The following is a 19,654-nucleotide window of genomic DNA, read 5'->3' on the forward strand; positions in this document are numbered from 1 at the left end:
AGAAATTTAGAATTGGCTAGTTTGAATCCTTTTAGTGGGCTCTGAGCACAGGGCCTGTCCTAAGTTGCCTAGCTTCTGCCTCTGGAGTGATTAGGGCAGGGGTAGTGGCCCAAGGTATGAGAGACAATAAAGGACATGGTTGGATTGTGGGTTCTGGATTGGTTAATCTGCATAGGAAGGGTGCAAAGATGCACTTGTGGGCCAGTTCTTTACTGTCTCTAAAAGGTGTTCGACCCTTGGAGGGACAGTCTCTCTAAGTTTTGCAAGATTCTTGTAGGGGTAAAAAATAATTTTCCTTCTATCCTTTTAGGTTTTTGGCTGATAGTTTCCTATAATAAAATACAGATTAACAGGGGACAAAAAGAATTTTAATAGCATGTGTACTTCCTGTATATATAAAAGATACCCAGGAATACTGAATGACTCCACTATCTCAAACTAAAGACAAAAGAAGATGTTTGAGTGGGGGAGAACAGGTATGGGAGATTATCAGGCAAAGCACATTGCACAGGGTATGGTTGTTACAGAGATTTAAGTTAATTGTCTTCTCCATTGTTAAGAGTTTTTAAAGATTTAGTCAACCTTCTCTTCTTTGTACAGTGAGGAGGATGCATTTACAAATGGGATATTTTATACAAATGTAAATAAATCTTGCCTAACCAGGTGGTGGCACAGCAGCTAGAGCATCGGAACATGGAAGAACCAGGTTCAAAACCCTGAGGTTGCCAACTTGAGCTTGGGCTCATCGGTTTGAGCACGAGGTTGCTGGCTTGAAGCCCAAGGTCACTGGTTTGAGCCTAAGGTCACTGGCTTGAACAAGGGGTCACTAGCTCTGCTGTAGACCCGCCAGTCAAGGCACATAAAAGAAAGCAATCAACGAACAAGCAATCAGCGAACAACTAAGATGCCACAACAAATAATTGATGCTTCTCATCTTTCTCCCTTTTTGTCTCTGTCCCTAAATGTTCCTCTCTCTGGCTCTCTCTGTCTCTGTAAAAAAACAAAACAAAACATATATATGGAAATGCATCTTAAAAAATGATAACTTTTTGGTTTTCAGGACTTTTCCTATCCTGTTTCTTTAAAATAAGCAGCCTACAATAATACTTAAACCAAAAAGGCATATTTTGGGGTGGTAATTACTGTTCCTCTTCAGCCCCAAGATGTCAAAGCATTAAATATGAATGTGGTTATTTACCCCATTTCCTCCTTCCCATTGCTGAATGTTGTTTTTTATTAATTTAAATTTATTGTGTTAACATGGATTCAAGTGTCCCACTTAATATAACTCCCTCACCCCACACCTTTGTCCCTCATTACACCTCCTCCATTATTGAATGGTTTTGACTAAGCCAGAAAACCCAGAAAATTCCTAATAAGCCTGACTTTGTTGAGTCAAAAATAAAAAGATTAATTATAAGCTAGGAAGAAAAATCAGTGAGTCAAAGTAGTTCCAGTGAGCAAAGTCCCAAAGATCAATGAGTAAGTACTTGGCTCTATCATGGCAAAGATGGTGGTATACAGATCTCAGATGTATTCAAAATGGTATATCACAATCTGCTTGATATCTGGCACTGATTAGTTTTCAACATGTCAAATTAAGTCTATGTCCTATGTAATCCTTTCTGCAGTAAGGGAATGTTGTATTAGAAAGCAAGACACTGGTCTTTTTGTTGACAGTATGTGAAGCAAGTCCTTACTTTAATGGCTTTCAGTTTTCTCTTCTGTAAAGAAGAGATGAAATTAGATAACCTCTATGGTTATTTTGACTTTAACATTCTATGACGTTAACAATTAAAAATAAAATAATGGGCCTTGGCCGGTTGGCACAGTGGTAGAGCGTCAGCCTGGCGTGCAGGAGTCCGGGTTCCATTCCCGGCCAGGGCACACAAGAGAGGCGCCCATCTGCTTCTCCACCCCTCCCCCTCTCCTTCCTCTCTGTCTCTCTCTTCTCCTCCCACAGCCAAGGCTCCATTGGAGCAAAGATGGCCCGGGTGCTGGGGATGGCTCCATGGCCTCTGCCTCAGGCGCTAGAGTGGCTCTGGTCGCAACAGAGCAACGCCCCCTGGTGGGCATGCCAGGTGGATCCCGGTTGGGCGCATGCAGGAGTCTGTCTGACTGCCTCCCCGTTTCCAGCTTCAGAAAGAAAAACAATAAATAAATTAAAAATAAAATCATGGAATACATATGCTATACTACCTGTATGGATGTCTTTTCATTTATAACTATGCCAACCAGACAGACTCTTCATTTTTGGTTTAAAATGTTCTATTACATCCCTCATCCTTCTCTTCAAAAGAAGGGAACTTATTGCACATAACATCACATGTGTTTATTGTTCAATATAAGAGAACCCATTGTCCCTCTCCACCCCAACATTGGGTAAAAACATCAGTTTCATCAGTGATTACATATTCTGAGCTCAGCTTTCCATTTACAAACAGTGAGACTGAAAGCTATAAACATTCTGACTTCTGACTAAAGAGAGCTGAATGTTCCAGAAAATGTACATTACACTGGAAAATCCAGGATTAGTTTTCCATGTCTCCATAACATGCTGTTTTCACAATGACACTTTAAGTTGGCAGAATGTCCTCAGGATTCAGGGTGCACTGTGCCATGCAGGTTTTGTACTGCTTCTTCAGAGTTGAACACATTGAAAGAAAGCTCCTGGAGTTAAGAACTTGTTTAACGTCCACCTCCCACTCTCACCCCCATTTTTAAACAGTCTTTGGTTGAAATAGGTGGGAAGAACAATCAATTGACTTGTAAAATTTAGAGCTTTTTATTTTAAAAAACACAGTACAGTACATATATTTGCTTCTTGAATGCAAAGAGGCAGGGCTACTGATTTGTACTGGCTGACAGCATGGTGATTACCAAGGGGGGAGAGGGTTGGAGAGAGGCAGAAGAGGGTATGGGAAGATAAATGGTGACAGACGGAGACTGAACTTGGGGTGGGGGGTGAACACCCAATACAATATACAGATGATGTATTGATATTATAGAATTGTACCCCTGAGACCCATATACTTTTCTTAACTAATGTCACCCAATAAATTCAATAAAAATATATAAAAAATAAATAGATTCATATTATAGTTTTAATAGCCAAAACAGGGGAAGAAAAGTGGTCAGGTTTGTGAAAGGTGGTGATGAAATGCAAAAGAAGGGAAGAAGTGGGCTTAGTTTAATTCTCAAGAGACACTTATTTGGCAATGTTTTCTTAACTTGGTAATATTACTCCTTTATTTACAAGTTGTTAATAGAGTGTCTTGAAGATCAAGTGTTCAGAAGTGCAAATGGACAGACCTTTAATGGTGGATGTTTCCTCATGAATGGTTCAGTCATATGTTCCTCAATATCTCTAGGGCAGAAATAATGGCCCAAGCTAGAGAATAAAAATGCTCATCTTCCTGGAACATCAATTTTTACTTGAGAATTATTTTTATATTAAAACAAACATTATGAAATAAAAAAGAGTCTATTTAAAATAAAATGTAAAATCTGAATGAAGTTTCCAATGGTGAGAGACTGTTTCTGGTTATCATACTTTATCCCCTGAGAGTATTTATTTTTTCTATAAACAGCTTGAATCACTGATGTAAGCTGTGTCTTTTACTTTAGAGTTTATAAATTGTGTCACAAAGATGCTAAATTGTCATGGCAATGCAGATCTACAAATACTGATACTGTTTATTTATTTGTCCAATAAATATTTAGTGTTCACACACTATGTCCAAGGCACTCTTCCTTGTGTTTTCTGTAAGATGAACTTTATTTTCATTGTCCCATGATGAGAGGAATCAATGCTCCAGATCTTACAATATGTCATTTTTGCAATCAAATTGAGAAACAAAAATCTCTTTCCCCCAAATAATAGAAAGAGTTTCTTGCAGCTCATTAGGTCTGATTGGTCATGTGCTTATTACAAAACCAATCACCTTTTCTTGGGAATGATAATGCTTTGATTGGCTTATGCCAGGTCAAATGCTGCATCTCTTCCCAGGAGGAGGGAACCCATTCAAAGCACATGAGCAGATTGATTGTCCAGAATAAAAGATAGGTTATGATCATGAAAGGAAGAGTGACTGGATTCTGGGTGGCAAAAATAAGACTTGTGCAATGGTAATACTCTTATGGCTAATGGATATTTATAATACAAATAGCCTGGTTTTCCATAATACTATGGCAGAGATTGCAAATTTGTCAGCTTGGAGGCCAAATTTAGCCTGAATAGGTTTTTTTTAAATAAATTTTTATTAATTTTAATGGGGTGACATTAATAAATCAGGGTACATATGTTCAAAGAAAACATCTCCAGGTTATCTTGTCATTCAATTATGTTGCATACCCGTCACCCAAAGTCAAATTGTCCTCTATCACCTTCTATCTAGTTTTCTTTGTGACCCTCCCCTCCCCCCCACTCTCTCCCTCTCCTCCACTCCCCGGCCCCCCCCGTAACCACCACACTCTTGATCATGTCTCTTAGTCTCGTTTTTATGTCCCACCTATGTATGGAATCATGCAGTTCTTAGTTTTTTCTGATTTACTTATTTCGCTCAGTATAATGTTATCAAGATCCATCCATGTTGTTGTAAATGATCCGATGTCATCATTTCTTATGGCTGAGTAGTATTCCATAGTATATATGTACTACATTTTCTTTATCCAGTCATCTATTGAAGGGCTTTTTGATTGTTTCCATGTCTTGGCCACTGTGAACAATGCTGCAGTGAACATGTGGCTGCATGGGTTTTTATGTACCAGTGTTTTTGAGATTTGGGGGTATATACCCAGTAGAGGAGTTGCTGGATCATATGGTAGTTCTATTTTTAGTTTTTTGAGGAACCACCATACTTTCTTCCATAATGGTTGTACTACTTTACATTCCCACCAACAGTGAATGAGGGTTCTTTTTTCTCCACAGCCTCTCCAATACTTGCTATTTCCTCTCTTGTTCTTAATAGCTAATCCAACAGGTATGAGGTGGTATCTCATTGTAGTTTTGATTTGCATTTCTCTAATAACTAATGAAGATGAGCATCTTTTCATATATCTATTGGCCATTTGTATTTCTTCCTGGGAGAAGTGTCTGTTCATGTCCTCTTCTCATTTTTTTATTGGTTTGTTTGTTGTTGAGTTTTATAAGTTCTTTGTATATTTTGGATATTAGGCCCTTATCTGAGCTGTTGTTTGAAAATATCATCTCCCATTTAGTTGGCTGTCTGTTTATTTTGTTGTCAGTTTCTCTTGCTGAGCAAAAACTTCTTAGTCTGATGTGGTCCCATTCATTTATCTTTGCCTTCACTTCTCTTGCCTTTGGAGTCAAATTCATAAAATGCTCTTTAAAACCAAGGTCCATGAGTTTAGTACCTATGTTTTCTTCTATGTACTTTATTGTTTCAGGTCTTATATTTACGTCTTTGACCCATTTTGAATTAATTTTAGTACAAGGGGAAAACTGTAGTCGAGTTTCATTCTTTTGCATGTGGCTTTCCAGTTTTCGCAGCACCATTTATTGAAGAAGCTTTTTTTCTCTCCATTGTGTGTTGTTGGCCCTTTTATCGAAAATTATTTGACCATATATATGTGGTTTTATTTCTGGACTTTCTATTCTGTTCTATTGGTCTGAGTGTTTATTTTTCTGCCAATACCATGCTGTTTTGATTGTCGTGGCCCTATAATAGAGTTTGAAGTCAGGTATTGTAATACCCCCAGCTTTGTTCTTTTTCCTTAGGATTACTTTGGCTATTCGGGGTTTTTTATAGTTCCATATAAATCTGATGATTTTTTGTTCCATTTCTTTAAAAAATGTCATTGGAATTTTGATGGAAATTGTATTAAATTTGTATATTGCTTTTGGCAATATGGTCATTTTGATTATATTCTTCCTAACCAAGAACAAGGAATATTTTTCCATTTCATTGTATCTGTTTAGATTTACCGTAATATGCTTTGTAGTTTTCATTATATAGGTCCTTTACATTCTTTGTCATGTTTATTCTAGGTATTTTATTTTCTTTTGTTGCAACCGTGAAGGGGATTTTTTTTTGAGTTTGTTTTCTAATGTTTCGTTGTTGGCATATAGAAAGGCTATGGACTTTTGTATATTAATTTTGTATCCTGCGACCTTACTGTATTGGTTTATTGTTTCTAGTAATCTTTTTGTGGAGTTTTTGGGGTTTTCGATGTATAGGATCATGACATCTGCAAAAGTGAAACCTTTACTTCTTTTTCTATATGGATGCCTTTTATTTCTTTATCTTGTCTGATTGCTCTAGCATCACGTTAAATAAGAGTGGAGAGACTGGACAATCCTGTCTTGTTCCTGATTTAAGGGGGAAAGTCCTCAGTTTTATTCCATTTAATATGATGTTAGCTGATGGTTTATCATAAATGGCCTTTTTCATGTTGAGATATTTTCCTTCTATACCCATTTTATTGAGTGTTTTAAATATAAAATTGTGTTTTACTTTATCAAATGCCTTTTCTGCATATACTGATAAGATCATGTGGTTTTTGTTCTTTGTTTTGTTGATATGGTGTATTACATTAGCTGTTTTACGTATGTTGAACCATCCTAGTGATTCTGGGATGAATCCCACTTGATCATTATGAATTACTTTTTTAATATGTTGTTGTATTCGATTTGCTAGTATTTTGTTTAGTATTTTAGCATCTGTATTCATTAGAGATATTGGTTTGTAGTTTTCTTTTTTTGTGCTGTCCTTACCAGGTTTCGGTATGAGGGTTATGTTAGCCTCATAAAATGTGTTTGGAAGTATTGCTTCTTCTTCAGTTTTTTTGGGAGACTTTGAGTAGAATAGGAACCAAGTCTTTGAATGTTTGATAGAATTTACTAGTATAGCCGTCTGGACCTGGACTTTTATTTTTGGTGAGGTTTTTTTTTTTGCTAATCAAATCACATTTTTAATGCCTTTCATTACAAAAATGGTCATAAAAGAAAATTTGAAAGCACACATTCAAGAATACAAGGCTTTCAGAATAACATTTAAAAGAGGAACATGGTCATTTTATTGTCAAAGTATAAATGACAATTCTCAATACAAATAAAAAAGTACAACTAGTATCCTGCATTGGAAAATGAGCATAAGATCAGAAACTAAACATCTCTAGCAAATATCCTCAGAAAATAACAAACTACTGGCATTTTTTAATTTAATCAATGACTTTGGAATTCTTTACAATTTAGTTATAATCTCTTTTGATACAGTCAAAATATATTTCTTTAAAGATTATTATATTTTTTTTAAAAAATAATTTTATTTTTTTAATGGGGCAACATCAATAAATCAGGATACATATATTCAAAGATTGAACAAGTCCAGGTTATCTTGTCGTTCACTTTTGTTGCATACCCATCACCCAAAGTCAGATTGTCCTCTGTCACCTTCTATCTAGTTTTCTTTGTGCCCCTCACCCTCCCCCTTTCCCTCTCCCTCTCCCCCCTCCCCCTGTACCACCACACTCTTATCAGTGTCTCTTAGTTTTACTTTTATGTCCCACCTACGTATGGAATAATGCAGTTCCTGTTTTTTTCTGATTTACTTATTTCACTTCGTATAATGTTATCAAGATCCCACCATTAGGCTGTAAATGATCCGATGTCATCATTTCTTATGACTGAGTAGTATTCCATAGTGTATATGTGCCACATCTTCTTTATCCAGTCATCTATTGATGGGCTTTTTGGTTGTTTCCATGTCCTGACCACTGTGAACAATGCTGCAGTGAACATGGGGCTGCATGTGTCTTTACGTATCAATGTTTCTGAGTTTTTGGGGTATATACCCAGTAGAGGGATTGCTGGGTCATAAGGTAGTTCTATTTTCAGTTTTTTGAGGAACCACCATACTTTCTTCCATAATGGTTATACTACTTTACATTCCCACCAACAGTGTATGAGGGTTCCTTTTTCTCCACAGCCTCTCCAACATTTGCTATTACCTGTCTTGTTAATAATAGCTAATCTAACAGGTGTGAGGTGGTATCTCATTGCAGTTTTGATTTACATTTCTCTAATAACTAATGAAGATGAGCATCTTTTCATATATCTGTTGGCCATTTGTATTTCTTCCTGGGAGAAGTGTCTGTTCATGTCCTCTTCCTATTTTTTTATTGGATTGTTTGTTTGTTTGTTGTTGAGTTTTATGAGCTCTCTGTATATTTTGGATATTAGGCCCTTATCTGAGCTGTTGTTTGAAAATATCATCTCCCATTTAGTTGGCTGTCTGTTTATTTTGTTATCAGTTTCTCTTGCTGAGCAAAAACTTCTTAGTCTGATGTAGTCCCATTCATTAATTTTTGCCTTCACTTCTCTTGCCTTTGGAGTCAAATTCATAAAATGCTCTTTAAAACCCAGGTCCATGAGTTTAGTACCTATGTTTTCTTCTATGTACTTTATTGTTTCAGGTCTTATGTTTAGATCTTTGATCCATTTTGAGTTAATTTTAGTACAGGGGGACAAACTGTAGTCCACTTTCATTCTTTTGCATGTGACTTTCCAGTTTTCCCAGCACCATTTATTGAAGAGGCTTTCTTTTTTCCATTGTGTGTTCTTGGCCCCTTTATTAAAAATTATTTGACTATATATATGTGGTTTTATTTCTGGGTTTTCTGTTCTGTTCCATTGGTCTGAGTGTCTATTTTTCTGCCAATACCATGCTGTTTTGATTGTCATGGCCCTATAATATAGTTTAAAGTCAGGTATTGTAATGCCCCCAGCTTCATTCTTTTTCTTTAGTATTGTTTTGGCTATTTGGAGTTTTTTATAGTTCCCCATAAATCTGATGATTTTTTGCTCTATTTCTTTAAAAAATGTCATTGGAATTTTGATGGGAATTGCATTAAATTTGTATATTGCTTTGGGTAATATGGCCATCTTGATTATATTTATTCTTCCTAACCAAGAACAAGGTATATTCTTCCATCTCATTATATCTTTTTCGATTTCCCTTAACAATGGTTTATAGTTTTCATTATGTAAGTCCTTTACATTCTTTGTTATGTTTATTCCTAAGTATTTTATTTTTTTTTTGCAATCGTGAAGGGGATTATTCTTTTTTTTTTTTTTTTTTTTTTTTGTATTTTTCTGAAGCTGGAAACAGGGAGAGACAGTCAGACAGACTCCCGCATGCACTCGACCGGGATCCACCCGGTACACCCACCAGGGGCAACGCTCTGCCCACCAGGGGGCGATGCTCTGCCCCTCCGGGGCTTCGCTCTGCCACAACCAGAGCCACTCCAGCGCCTGGGGCAGAGGCCAAGAAGCCATCCCCAGCGCCCGGGCCATCTTTGCTCCAATGGAGCCTTGGCTGTAGGGAAGAGAGAGACAGAGAGGAAGGAGGGCGGGGGTGGAGAAGCAAATGGGCGCTTCACTTGTGTGCCCTGGCCGAGAATCGAACCTGGGTCCCCCACATGCCAGGCCAACACTCTACTGCTGAGCCAACCGGCCAGTGCATGGGGATTATTCTTTTGAGTTCGTTCTCAAATGTTTCATTGTTGGCATATAGAAAGGTTGTATGTTAATTTTGTATCCTGCGCCCTACTGTATTGGCTTATTGTTTCTAGTAGTCTTTTTGTGGATTCTTTGGGGTTTTCGATGTACAGGATCATATCATCTGCAAAAAGTGATACCTTTACTTCTTCTTTTTCGATATGGATGCCTTTTATTTCTTTGTCTTGTCTGATTGCTCTGGCTAGAACCTCTAGTACCACATTAAATAAGAGTGGAGAGAGTGGACACCCTGGCTTGTTCCTGATTTAAGGGGGAAAGCCTTCAGTTTAGTGCCATTTAATATGATGTTAGCTGATAGTTTATCATATATGGCCTTTATCATGTTGAGATATTTTCCTTCTATACCCATTTTGTTGAGAGTCTTAAAAATAAAATTGTGTTGTATTTTATTGAAAGCCTTTTCTGTGCCTATTGATAAGATCATGTGGTTTTTGTTCTTTGTTTTGTTGATATGGTGTATTACGTTAACCGTTTTATGTATGTTGAACCATCCTTGAGATTCTGGGATGAATCCCACTTGATCATGGTGTATTATTTTTTTAATATGTTGTTGTATTCGATTTGCTAGTATTTTGTTTAGTATTTTAGCATCTGTATTCATTAGAGATATTGGTCTGTAGTTTTCTTTTTTTGTGCCATCCTTGCCTGGTTTTGGTATAAGGGTTATGTTGGCCTCATAAAATGTGTTTGGAAGTATTGCTTCTTCTTCAATTTTTTGGAAGACTTTGAGTAGAATAGGAACCAAGTCTTCTTTGAATGTTTGATAAAATTCGCTGGTATAGCCGTCTGGGCCTGGACTTTTATTTCTGGGGAGGTTTTTAATGGTTTTTTTCTATTTCTTCTCTACTAATAGGTCTGTTTAGGCTTTCTGCTTCTTCTTGACTCAGTCTAGGAAAGTTGTATTGTTCTAGGAATTTATTTGGTGAGGTTTTTAATAGTTTTTTTCTATTTTCTCCCTGCTTATTAGTCTGTTTAGGCTTTCTGCTTCTTCATGACTCAGTCTAGGAAGGTTGTATTGTTCTAGAAATTTATCCATTTCTTCTAGATTGTTGAATTTGGTGGCCTATAGTTTTTCATAGTATTCTACAATAATTCTTTGTATGTCTTTGATGTCTGTGGTGATTTCTCCTCTTTCATTTTGGATTTTGTTTATATGAGTTCTTTCTCTTTTTTCCTTGGTGAGTCTTGCCAAGGGTTTGTCAATTTTGTTGATCTTTTCAAAGAACCAGCTCCTTGTTTTATTATTTTTTTCTATAGTTTTTCTATTTCTGCTTGATTTTTATTATTTTCTTTCTTCTGCTGGTTTTGGATTGTCTTTGTTCTTCTTTTTCAAGTTCCTTAAGGTGTGAAGTTAAGTGGTTTACTTTGGCTCTCTCTGTTTGTTCATATAGGCCTGAAGTGATATGAACTTATAAGGTTCTTAAAAAATAAGTTTGCATGGTTTCAGAGGGAGTATGCTCCCACGAATCACTTCTTGTCTTCTGCTACCTGCAGCTTTATTCCTGCACACTAATGCTCTCTGAGTTCAATTCAAGAGAGACATTAATAATTCTTCAAGATTATAATTAACTAACAACAATTTTAAGAATGATTCTCATACTGCAGTAAGAAATATAATAGCCTCTGTGCCTGACTGATTTCCTAATTATCTCACCCCACCCTCATGACTTTTTATATTTCATGGGTCAATTTTATTTTGAAGTTTATAAAACTGTTAGCAGTTAGCACAAGCTACCAAATGGGTCCATGGAAGGAAATCAACTTTTGTACTAGAGCATGCTCTCATCACCCATATGTTCATTCCTCATAGCTTTGACAAATTCTCCAATAATGTGTTCCTTTCAGCCATTTTCCTTTAGTGGACACATACTATGCCTGGAGTAGCTCACAGGTGTGCTTTCTTCAAGTAATATTGTTTGTGTCACACAGCAGGAAACACTAGAAGACTGTCAGTAAGCATCTATGTGAGTAGGGTCCTTTTTTGTTTGTTTGTGCACCATTCTTTCTTCAACTCCTAGAATGATACAAGGCATAAAACAAGGGCTCGAAACTTATGAAGATGAATGAATGAGGGGCATGTATCTAGTATATGAGGCCAGAGTAGAGTGTGGAGATGACCTTCCTTCTTTTTCTACTTCCTTTTCTTCTCAATGTGAGAAATTATCACTGTTGTCTTCTTGCTAGCCTGAATCTTGAATAGAACTGACCTTTGTTCCACAAGACTGATTTCTATTCTACACAGGGGCCAACCTGAGTTAGTGTGGAGATGTTAGTGTCATCAAAGAGAACTGTGTTCACATTGAAATGTACTGTACCACTATGCAGTCACACCCCTTATTGAAAACTTCTGATTTTAAGAGACTCATTAAGACAAGAACAGATAAAATGGTCTCAGGTACATACTTCAAGTGCTTATGTGTTGATTAATTTCCCCATATGTAAAAAAGAACATATATTTTTAAATTTGGGCTTTATATACTGGAAGCTGGAATGTCAGGTTAGAACTTCATTCCTATCTGCATAATTCTGGTGTGGATTTTAGTGTTCAGGAGCTTACACCTCTTTCTGTCTTAGACAATGTTACCGGTTTCTCTGTGCTGTATCCTGATTGCACTGTCTGTTTTTGTGACTTTTATATTAGTACACTTTGTTTAATTTAACTAAACTGGGCTGTGTTTGGTAGTTCTATCAATTCAAGTATATATTAACACTTTTAATGCAGTGGTTGTATAGTCTGGCTATGGTAGTAAGCTTAAATGTTGATAAGCTTTTTTCTTTATTATATTCAAGCAATGTAAAAAGACTTAGAATAATGTAATGGTTCATGTAGACTGAAATCTACAGTACTTTGTATGAATATGTTACGCATAAAAAAGAAACCAAGTGGAAGAAAAAATTCAAACTGATTATTATGGTATTCTAATATAATTATTAGTTAAAGTAGGTATTCAGATACACTTTTAATACAATGGGTCAATCATTCAATTTTATTTTGTTAATACAAAGTTGCCAATTATAAAAATTATATTTTTTTCTAAAAATGCTATAATACTTTTTTTTTTTTAATTTTAGTGATAGCCTTCAAAAAAAAAAAAAAGACATGCCTTTTAGTTTGTTTATAACCACAGTATCTAAGACTAAGATATTTGACCACAACATTGAATACAGAATTGCTTTCTTACAAAATAAAGCTACTTTTGTTTTTGAATTAGTGGGGAAAATATAAGAAAACTATTTGTGTCTCTGAATATTAGTCTTTTAAATTGAACATGCAGTTACTTCCTGCCCCAATGAGAGTGCCAATGCCATGTGGATGTTCTTGCTTTGTTAGTTGCATTCATACTCTGCAGAAAACAAGATTAACCATGTGTGGATATTAAATATGATATAAAAATAGTTTTTAAGAAAAACACTTGGGACCCTGGCCATTTGGCTCAGTGGTAGAGCATTGGCCCAGTGTGTGAAAGTTCCAGGTTCGATTCCCAGTCAGAACACACAGGAGAAGCGCTCATATGTTTCTCCACCCCTCCCCATTCTCCTTCCTCTCTATCTCTCTCTTCCCTTTCCATAGCCAAGGCTCCATTGGAGCAAAGTTGGCCAGGGTGCCAAGGATGGCTCCATGGCCTCTGCCTCAGGCGCTAGAATTGCTCCAATTGCAGCAGAGCAATGCCCCAGAGGGGCCAAGCATTGCACCCTGGTGGGTATGCCAGATAGATCCTGGTCGGGCACATGTGGGAGTCTGTCTGTCTGTCTCCCCGACCCCCCACTTCTCACTTCAACAAAATGCAAAAAAAAAAAGAAAAACACTTGGTATCAAATATAGCAAATGTTCATAAAAATGACTTTTAAATATAATTTACAATTAAAGCACAATTAAGCTCTTTCTAAAAGACAAAAACTTCTCCAAGTTAAAGTTTTAATTATGTATTTATAAGGAGGAGATGTAATCAAGTTTTCTGAATAGTGTGATTTTAAATCTAATTCATAGAAGTAAATATAATTAACAACAAATAATTGACTGACCTCCCACTAAGTGCAAGGAAATGACCTCAATTTCTGGGGTATCTCATGTTGGTTGTTATTTCCAAGACAAGTATTCCCCTTTAGTTACCAAAAAAGAAAGGGAACAAATGAGGTACTTCTGTGTTAAGGCACCACTAACTTTAGCATCTGAGTTTGTTTTCAAGCTAATTATGTGTTTTTCCAGCAGTGTCTTGGGTAGGGAGTGAGGAAGGTCTGTGGGTTGTGGAAAGTAGAGATTGTGGGAAAGAAATGCACAGAAAGGCAAGGCAGAGTTTTACAAAATTAGAGATGGCAATGACATGAGTGTGTAAAATGGGGGCAATCTCTTCTGGCATGTGTGTTTTCTTCCACTGCCCCTCGGTCTGGGCTGTGTGCTCTCATCCTTACCACACAGCCTTGGCTGCTTGTCTTAGCATAAAGAAAAGGCCTGATTCAAGGGAAATTCTAGATGAGCTTTGATGTTCCAAGTACATTTGCTAATACATTTTGTCCCACCATTGTTCACTTTGTGTTAAGTATTTCCTCTGCATGTTAAGTGTAGTTGAGACAACAGATACCAACTAAGCACTAAATGCATGTAGCTGCAAATGCTATAGTTCTTGTGGCTGGCTTTAAGTAATTGCTTTTCACTTTGATCTATAAAGACACAACAATTTTACAAAAAGTGAAAAGCTTTGTCAATACTCTTATTGTTTTGGAATAGATAATTGTATTGCCTCTTACAGACCAAATACCTGCATGGTGGGCTGTTTTTGCTCCCTTTCCTTTTTATAGTTTTTGAGGTCCATATATATAGCTTCAAATTCGCAATTTCCTCTTATCTTTGCTTTAATCATTCAGTGTAGAATATATGCTCTATATTTTCATCATTCACATCCAAATGATGTAAGCACTTGTATGTATTGATTATTAAAAAAATTTAAAGTATATTTAATCTTATTTTACTTGCTCAACTTGACCTAGATTTCGCTCTAACGTAAGATAGAACCTAGTTCTTTCACGGTTTGTATTATTTGTAGTTAACATCTAGTTCTTAAATTTGATTGTAGACTCAGACAGTCCGAGAAATTTAGATTTTAACAATGTGAAAAAATTTGCTAACATTTATTCAACATTTTCAGCACACCATAACCGAAGAAGAAATCCTTTGGTTCTCTTGGAGAAATATCTTGACTTCTTTTCCAAATTCACAGAGTTATGAATCAAAGCATAGAAGACTATTCTAACTTGGTTTCATCTGTAATACTCGCCTATGTCCCCAGCTTTCTCTCTATGAAAATTAATGACTCCTTAATTTTCAGGAGTCATTCTAAGAATTGTTTGTAAAGATTATTTTTCTCTTTCGAAGAGCTACATATACATCCTCTATTTTAGCTTTGCCATCTATATTTTTCTCTCCATATTATCATTTTATGATAATGTTCAATAGCATAGAAACTATAGTTTGGTAGGGGATAAAGTGGTTTTTTCATGAAGGGCAGAACTAGAGTCCTGTGTGGTATCCAGCTTAGGACTCATTTCTTCCTAGAAACTTTGGCCTACACAGAGAGCTATTCTTTTGGTGCACTTAATACACATGTCACAAAAAAAGGGAACATGTCATATGAACAAAAAATATTAACACATAGCCTATTACTTGAAATGGTACTAATATAATAGTTTAAGTCAGAACATAATTAATAATGCAATAAATTTAGAAAAACAAAGAGATAAGAGATCATTTCTATTGATAAGTTTTCATTAAAATATATGTTTTTTAATGGGGCATTAAAAGATATATAGCATTTTGCCAGAAAGAGAAGGAGTAAAAGGAACTTCTGGGCATAATGCATAAAAATACATGGCCTTTCAGAGAGTTAAGTAAGCCACAGGGAGCCTGACCATAGCTCAGTGACAGGGTGATGTGGAATGGTGTGGTTATACCAAGAGAGGAAGAGTGAGTACAACTGTGGAAGACTAAATGCCAGGCTACTGAGTTTGGAACTCAGACAATGGAAAAAACTTTAAGATTTTTTTAGAAGGGTGACATGAATTTGTATTTTTGGTTGTTGCATTCACTAGGAAACATATGGCACATTCAAATCTGGTTGATTTGAGAAAAGTTTAATGAAAGAATTCTGCAAAAGATGCAGAAATTAAAATAAATACAGCCTGTAGCACTCAAAATAGGCTGGGGCAGTTTTTCCATCCCCCGCTATAATTGATAAAATCTGGAGAGAGAGCATGGAAAGAGGATGATAAATAACCCCAGTTCACTCTGCTTACACTCTAAATTTCTACCAGTCTTTCCCATTGCTCAAAACCAATGGGAAGCAGGAGGACAATAACCATTGTTGATGTATTTCATATACTTCAGCTTTCAGGAAGACTGATCAACGTGCAGAAGGATGGGGAAGAGATTTGAATGGAAGAAAGTCACTACAGTTTCCATTTAACAAATAGTTTTGGATGGCAAGAAAATGAGGAGGAAAGAAACTGTCAAGTAAAAGAAGATTATTGTAGTATTTCAGGCAAAGATACTGAGAGTCTGAGACAGATCAGCATTAATGGCAATGGAAAGAATGAGGAGGATAGATGGCATATAGAGATGGAATTATCAAGAATTAGCAATGTTTTGAGGGAGAAGAGGAAAGAGGAACAAAATAAAAATGACTGGTGGATACTCTTTCATTTCCCCCAAATATAGGTTGCAGAAGAAAGAACTGATGTTTTTAAGAACAATAATGAGTTTATGTTTGGGTAAGTAAAAATTGGACATTTGCTTCAGGGATTGAAAAAAGAGGTCAGTTGGCCCTGGCTGGTGGCTCAGTGGATAAAGCATCAGGACACACAGGAAAAGCAACCATTTACTTGCCTCCACCACCCTATCCCCTTTTATTTCTCTTCTCCCACAGCCAGGGACTCAGTTGGTTTGAGCATGGCCCCCAGTGCTGAGGACAGCTTTATTGGAGTGCATCAGCCTCAGACACTAAGAATAGCTTAGTACTTGAGCACTGGCCCCCAATGGGGTTGCTGGGTGGATCCCGATCCAGGGCATGCAGGAATCTGCCTCACTATCTCCCTTCCTTTCACCTAAAAAAAGAAAAAAGAAAAAAAAGAAAAGAAAAAAGAAAAAGAGGTTAGAGCCAGAGAAGTATACCTAATCATAACTTATTTTGGAGTTGACAAATGAAGTGTATGAATATTGTCCAGGGAAATAGTTTAGAAGATGTAAATCAGACTAAGCACAGAGTCTTGAGGATTCTAAAAAGAGAATGCAGAGATAGGAATTGGTCAAGGAAGTGAAGAAATAGCTATCAGAAAGTATGAGAGGAGAGAGGACAGATACCAAAGCAGGAGCCAAAAGGTGACAAAAACTTCACTGATGAAACTCATAACTTTTATATATATGGTTTACAGCTAGAGAAGGCTTACAGAGTAAACTTAACATTGTAGAATTCTGAATGACTTTATCAGTTACAATTATTTGATATTTCTCTTTGGAGAGTAAATAATTTAATTCCTCAAACAAGTTTATATAAAACCTATACTTGGCATTGATCTCTGAGATTAGCCATACTGTGGCTATGAAATGGATAGGGAATGTACTATTTCTCTCTAGGTACTTATAATCTTATTGAAATTGAAACTGGAAAAATGGCCCACAGGTCTGGTTGCCTGTCACCATGAAAAAAAATTATATAACAGAGGTGCTGATGAGAAGGAAAGAGGTTTATTCAAGAGCCAATCACCTGAAAAGATGAGGGATTCCATTTTTTTTCTTTTTAGTAAGAGGTGGGGAGGCAGGGAGACAGAGAGACAGACTCCCTCATGTACCCAGGCAGAGATCCATCTGGCAAGTCCCTTAGAAGGTGATGCTTTTCTCATCTGGGGCTGCTGTTCTGTTGCTTGGTAACCAAGCTATTTTAGTGCCTGAGGTAAGGCCATGGAGCCATCCTCAGTGCCCAGGGCCAACTTACTTGAACCATTTGAGCCGTGGCTTCAGGAGTGGGGGAGAGAGAGAGAAAGAGAGAACAAGAGGGAGATAGAGAGGTGGAGAAGTAGATGGTTGCTTCTCCTGTGTGCTCTGACTGGAAATAGAACCTGCGACTTCCACATGCTAGGCTGATGCTCTACTACTGGGTCAATCAGCCAGGGTTGGAGGACTCCTGTTTTTAAAAATCCACCTTACTCTTTTGGTGTAGGCAGGGGTTTTTATAAAGAAGGAGGGGGATAAACAAAAATAGAATAAAATAATCAAAAGGAGGGGGTTGATTTTTGCTGAGGGGATTCAGCATAGTTTGTTCTGATAACCAATTGAAGGACCACACATCTCTCTGACCTGGTCCTTGTGAAAGTTGGAGTCTGCTCTGTTGGTTGTTACAGAGACTGAAGCTAGCAAGTAACTTATAGACTAAGGCGGTGTTTCCCACGCCCCACAGGGGGGCAATTCAATAGTTAAGGGGGACAATTTGAAAATGGACTCGACACAACTTTAACTCTTTCACCCTGGGCCATTTAAATGCAATGCTAGATATCGGTGCCAAATTTAACAAAAAATGCAATTCTTAAATAATTGCGGTAAATAATTATTAAGTATAATTTCGTTTGACGAGACCAAAATATCAACTGGGTGATTGGCGTCGTCAAGTAAACTTCGTCCTGGGTTCACCGCGGAGCGTGCCATCTGCCGCGGGGAATCCCAGACATTTTAAAAACTTGCTAAACAACGCAGTTATTCTCACCTAATTGGCCCATCGCAACTTCTGTAGTGTTTCACATCATTCAGTTGGTGTTAATTTGAAATAAGTGTCAGTCAAAACTGTTGTAAAAGCTCGTTGATTTAATAAATATACATATATATATATTGTATAGATATAATTGATATTTGATTTTATTTTTATCAATATTAAACTCTTTATTAAGTACTTCTTGCATCGGGGCTAGAAAGCACTAATATTTTATAAATATTATTGGGGCTATAATAGTGCATGCACGACAATTTTAATTTTAGAAGCATAACTTTCCAGAAAATTTTGTCAAGTGGAGAAAATATAGATACCTTTTGATTTGCAGTGGTAGTATAGTAAATGTGTTATATACATTTAAATAAATATGAATTTTTAGTATACGTTTACTCTATGTCACATTGAATATATTTTAACACATATTTTAATATTAGTTTTTAATTGATCTTATTTTTATTTCTTATAGCCCATAGTAAAATGAGTGGTGCAAGCAAGAAAAAAACTCGTCAATATTCGGAGGAATATTTAAAATTTGGGTTCATACCCGCTGTTCATGATGAGCGGATTCCTTTTTGTCTTTTATGCCAGCAATGCTTGACCAACGAATCAATGAAACGAGGTAGTTTTGAGGCGCATTTGAAGGCAAAACATAGTGCTCATATTAATTCAGATTTGAGTTACTTTAAAACTTTAAAGAAAAATTTTGAAAAAAGAACAACATTAAAGTCTCTATTTACTGCTCATACTTCAACTAATAATCGTGTTCTTGAGGCTAGTTATCAAATTTCTTTATTCATCGCTAAAACTGGAGAAAATCACACTATAGGAGAGAATTTAATAAAACCGTCAATATCAGCATTTCTTAAAACGGTTCTTGAAAAAGATGACAAAGATGTAAAAGCTATGCCACTCAGTGACAATACTGTTAGCAGAAGAATAGATGAAATGAGTGAGGATATTGGAAAACAACTTATTGAAAAGCTGAAAACAAGAAAATTCTCCTTGCAAATGGATGAATCAACTTTGAGAGACAGTGAGGCAGTATTGATAACTTACATAAGATATATTGATAAAGGACATTTTGCTGAAGAAATGTCGTTCTGTAAAAGATTAGAAAGCACCACTACCTCCAAGGATATATATAATAAGCTAAAAAACTACTTAGATGTCAATGATATACCAATGAAAAATATAACATCTTGTGCTGCAGATGGTGCTCCCAATATGATGGGCAAGAAAAATGGCTGCTTAAAATTGATGAAAGTTGCAAATCCAGAAATGATTCTTATACATTGTGTTATTCATAGGGAAAACTTGGTAGCTAAAAACATCTCGCCTGTTCTGAATGAAGTATTACATACAG

This window comes from Saccopteryx leptura, chromosome 4 (genome assembly GCF_036850995.1).
Source record: "Saccopteryx leptura isolate mSacLep1 chromosome 4, mSacLep1_pri_phased_curated, whole genome shotgun sequence".
NCBI lineage: Eukaryota > Metazoa > Chordata > Mammalia > Chiroptera > Emballonuridae > Saccopteryx > Saccopteryx leptura.